The sequence below is a fragment of the Hyperoodon ampullatus genome (genome assembly GCF_949752795.1).
Source record: "Hyperoodon ampullatus genome assembly, chromosome: 5".
Classification (NCBI taxonomy): Eukaryota; Metazoa; Chordata; class Mammalia; order Artiodactyla; family Ziphiidae; genus Hyperoodon; species Hyperoodon ampullatus.
This window is the reverse complement of record NC_136918.1, coordinates 123,070,259-123,075,821: the sequence shown is the minus strand read 5'-3', so window position 1 is coordinate 123,075,821 and position 5,563 is coordinate 123,070,259.

Here is a 5,563-nt window from a genome sequence, read left to right as displayed (position 1 = left end):
CGTTGTGGAGCACAGGCTCTGGACGTGCAGGCTCAGTGGCCATGGCTCACGGGCCCAGCCACTCTGCCGCATGTGGGATCTTTCCAGACCGGGGCACGAACCTGTGTCCCCTGCATTGTCAGGTGGACTCTCAACCACTGCGCCACCAGGGAAGCCCAAGAACACTCATTTTTGCCTTTGTTCTCTTTTGTCTTGATTAGCCTGGCTAGTTTTTTGTTTGTTTTTGTTGTTTTGTTTTGTTTTGTTTTTTTATCTTTTCTAAGAATCAGCTTTTGGTTTTCTTGTTTTCAATTTCATTTATTTCTGTTGTTTTTTTAAAAATATCTATTGCTAATACTATTATTTTTTATTATTTATTTATTTTTGGCTACATTGGGTCTTTGTTTCTATGCATGGGCTTTCTCTAGTTGTGGTGAGCAGGGGCTACTCTTTGTTGTGGTGCATGGGCTTCTCATTTTGGTGGCTTCTCTTGTTGTGGAGCACGGGCTCTATGTTCACTGGCTTCAGTAGTTGTGGTTCGTGGGTTCTAGAGCACAGGCTCAGTAGTTGTGGTGCATGGGCTTAGTTGCTCTGTGGCATGTGGGATATTCCTGGACCAGGGCTCAAACCCATGTCCCCTGCATTGGTAGACAGATTCTTAACCACTGTGCCACCAGGGAAGTCCTTATTTCTGCCAGGTTTTTTGTTTGTTTATTTCTTCAGCATGCTTTAAGCTTAAGTTTCTCTTCTTTCTACATTTTCCAAGATAGAAGCTTAGATTATTGAATTTTGATCTTTCTTCTTTTCTAATATATTCATTCAGTGCTATAAATATCTCGCTAAACACTGTCTTTGTTGCATCTCACAAATTTTGATAAGTTGCATTTTTCTTTTTATTTAATTTATTCTATCTTTTAATGTATCTCGGAACATCTGGCTTTCTCATGAAGAGAAAGCATCAATAGGACCATATTTAATTCTTCAAACTTGATCCAATATCACTTTACTGAGTAGAAATTCCTGGACATTACTCTTTTGTGGTGAAATTCTTACCAATACACTAATGTTGATAAAATACTTCTTTTGCTATTTTCTTTGAACATAAAGTACCAATAGATATTTCTTTTTTTTTTTTTTTTTTTTTTTTTTTTTTTTTTTTTTTTTTTTGCGGTACGCGGGCCTCTCACTGTTGTGTCCTCTCCCATTGCGGAGCACAGGCTCCAGACGCACAGGCTCAGCGGCCATGGCTCACGGGCTTAGCCACTCCGTGGCATGTGGGATCTTCCCAGACCGGGGCACAAACCCGTGTCCCCTGCATCATCAGGCAGACTCTCGTCCACTGTGCCACCAGGGAAGCCCAATAGATCATTCTTGAGATTTCCACTTTTATTATTTTATACACATTTATGAGAAAAAAATATAAAGACAGATGTACATTGATTACATTTTTTGTTTCAAATTACATGAGTATGGAGGACAAGATTAATAACCATGTCATTATACACCTGGGCATATTTGAATTGTTGCTTAATCATGTGTTATTTTTGGAAATAAAAATGTTCTATAAAGAAATCCAAAATGTGTACTTAAATCTGTGGTTCTTTAATTATTTACATGATAAAATAAAACCATAATTTCCTATCCTTTATGTAAGTTCACAAATATAGTATATTTTTTCGTATTTCCCTATTTATTACCTTCGAAGTTTTATTCACATCTGGTATTTTTGACTTCCATTTGTGAACATATATATTTATATGACATATATTTATATGCATTATATGCTATATGTGTGTGTATATATATATATACATATATATATAATTGTTTTTTATATTATCTGACAGACTTTTATACTATGTCTTCATGTTATTTTTAATCTTAGTTGACTGGAACATATAAGGAAAATATGTTTTTTTCATGAAGTTTATGTGGATGATTTATGTTCTGAGATTTTGCATGTCTAAAGTGTATCTTTTGATTAACTTCATACATGAATAACAATGCAGTTGTGTTTTGAATTCTTATAAACTTTTCCTCTCAAAATAATATAGCAATTTCCTTTATGTTGCTTGACATCTTATATGACAGAGGATAAACCCAACACATTTTTCCTTCTTTCAACATAAACTGATTAGCTTTCTTGGAAATTTTGGATTTGGGCAGAATTATTTAAATGTATTCATTTTATCCAAATAAATTGAAGTGTTTCTCTTGATATTAATCTTGATTGAGTTTACATAAGTCACTCATTTATCACAATAAGTGTTTCTTCATCACAAACATTTTACTTTCCTCTTTGTTTGACATCTTTTTCAATAACAAGAAGCATTTTATTCAGTCTTAGCTCATATCACTTTCTCCTCTGTGATTTTATCTCTAATCTTTTCTTCTCTGAGAGATGTCCTCTCTTATGTTTTAATGTTTGTTATATATGTTGTACCCTCCACACCACTATTAAAATCCCTAATATATAGGGATTTTATGTGTACTATGTTTTTAAGTAATCTCTATACAGTTTCTTTACTTTCAATGCCTACCTTTCCCCCATGTCCCTTTTAGTCTTCTGCATACTGGATAATTATTATTGTATTTTTTACTATTTTATAAAATCCTTATTTTCTTAATTATTTCTAAAATTATAGCACCAGTGTTCATTTTTTCTCTCTTACATTAAGCTTTTTTAAATGATGCAATTCCTCTCACCCTTAAAAAGTTATTTCCTACTTTCTGGGGTTGTAGAAAATTTCCCATATCTCAAAATTTTTGTCTATGTTATCACCTATTCTTTCATCTTCTTCCTTCCTCTTCTCTGCCTTTTTCCTCCTCCTTATATTTTCCCTTCTTTTTCTTTGACAAACACTCCTCTTTACCATAAAATATTACTTAAAATAAAAGAAACATGGCAGAAAAGGGGTCAATTGATATTGAACTGTTGTTTTCACCATCAACTGGAATTTTTTTTTCTCATTAAAATAAATTCTGCCAAAGGAAATTACCTAGCATCAAATGACTTAACATAGGCAATCAACATTGTTCCTACTTTAGGTGTGAAAGTGTCTTTGTGTGTGTGTGTGTGTACTGCTGATGATTCAGTTTAGTGAGGTAAAATTTGTGTTGGTTGACAACAGATGAAAAGTAAGATCACTCACTTCTGTAGTACGATTATTATAGAAATTGGAGCTTTAAAATATGACTTTGAAAATAGCTTACATATAGTTGCAATTCTCCCTGTTCTCTACAGTCTTATCAGTACTACAGACTGTCAACTGATATTTTCACAGGATCCTACTTGTTAAAAAATTTTTAAAGAAGACAATTTAAGTGATACAAACTAATTTTATCAGACACTTCATGAAGTGGACAATTCCTTTTGGAGAACTGTAAAATGGAACAGAAGACAAGAAGCTTTTATAGGATAAGAGTAAAGAACAAGGAAGAGACAAATAGAAAATATCTCACTGGCTGGGGCCACACAGTCAACGTTGTTTGGGTGAAAAGGTCCAGAGCTGGCTTGGCATTGGAAGATTAGCTGACAGGATATACTATGTTTCTGGTCAAGCAGAGTATTTATAGAGATATGAAAGTTATCTAGGTTTTGGTTTGCTGATGTGGCACCCTGGGCAGGAGTGGCTCTTTTGGGGCCTAGAAATATATTTCAACATTCCCCCCTTTTGATCATCCTCTTAACCATTCAAGAGGTTTGATCAAAAATATCTTAGCGGGCTTCCCTGGTGGCGCAGTGGTTGAGAGTCCGCCTGCCGATGCAGGGGATACGGGTTCGTGCCCCGGTCTGGGAAGATCCCACATGCCGCGGAGCGGCTGGGCCCGTGAGCCATGGCCGCTGAGCCTGCGCGTCCGGAGCCTGTGCTCTGCAACGGGAGTGGCCACAACAGTGAGAGGCCCGCGTACCACAAAAAAAAAAAAAAATATCTTAGCTTGACTCTCAGTTACCACTGACTTTCAGGTCTTAGTGTAATATTCACAAGAGGTGACTTCAGGCTCCTATTCTTGGAGCTGCTTATGATACCCGGTTCTTTTCTTGTCATTTCAGTTGAAGAGAGAGCATCTGTTGGGTGGTGAATGGCTGCCCAAATGTACTGAATTTAAAACTTTTGAGAGAACACAGCATATTAGGGAGACAATAAAATTTATTAGTAATAAAACAATGCCCATGATTTGCAGAGCACTCCTGATCCATGGTCTCCATAACTCAAACTAGCTGAAATCAAATGTCAAGAAATGATCCTACATACAGATGCCCAAAAAGCACATGAAAAGATGCTTAACATCACCAATTATCAGAGAAATGCAAACGAAAACTACAATGAAGTAGCACCTCACACGAGTCAGAATGGCCATCATCAAAAAGTCTACAAACAATGAGTCCTAGAGAGGGTGTGGAGAAAAGGGAACCCCCTTACACTGCTGGTGGGAATGTAAATTGGTACTACCACTATGGAGAGCAGTATGGATGTTCTTTAGAAAACTTAACACAGAACTACCATATGATCTGGCAATCCTACTCCTGGGCATATATCCAGAGAAAATCATAATCCAAAATGATACATGCATCCCAATGTTAATAGCAGCACTATTTACAATGGCCAAGACATGGAAGCAAACTAAATCTCCATCGACAGTTGAATGGGTAAAGAAGATGTGGCACATACATTCAATGAAATATTACTCAGCCATAAAAAAAGAATGAAATAATGTCATTTGCAGCAACATGGATGGACCTAGAGATTACCATGCTAAGTGAAGTAAGTCAGACAGAGAAAGACAAATATCATATGATATCACTCATATGTGGAATATAATTAAGGAAAAAGATAAAAATGAACTTACTTACAAAACAGAAGCAGACTTATAGATACCAAAAACAAACTTATGGTTACCAAAGAGGAAAAGTGGAGGGGAGGGATAAATCAGGAGCTTGGGATGAACACACACACACTACTATATATAAAATAGATAACTAATAAGGACCTATTGTATAGCACAGGGAACTCTACCCAATATTCTGTGATAACCTATATGCAAAAAGAATCTGAAAAAGAATGGATATATGTATATGTATAACTGTATCACTTTGTTGTACACCTGAAACTAACACAACGTTGTAAATCAACTATACTCCAATAAAACTAAAATTAAAAAAAATAGAAATGTTGTTAAAGAGGGTGATACTTCTTTAAGGAACTTGTTTTGTTTATGAATTTTGTGTAACTGTGTCTCCAATTCTCCAGAAGTTTTTATTCAGTGAGTTTATTCCAGAGAAACTGAGTCTTTGAAATCAGGGAGAGGTTTGTGACAGAAATAGCTACAGAATCACTAGCATCACAACAAATCCAACAGTTTGTTAGAGGTTGGATTATCCTCCTTTGTAGTAGCCTGAGATATGTGAACAATGGTATTATCTTTCCAGGCTAGAGCAAGGCAAAAGTTGAACAAAGAATCATAAAGACTTCCATGGTGTAACAATTAGGAAAAGAATGGTCAGAGAGGAAAGGAAGAATAGAAAGAAAAGTTATTGATCTGACATCTTGACATCTTGAGAGGAAGCAGTCTGCCTCAATGT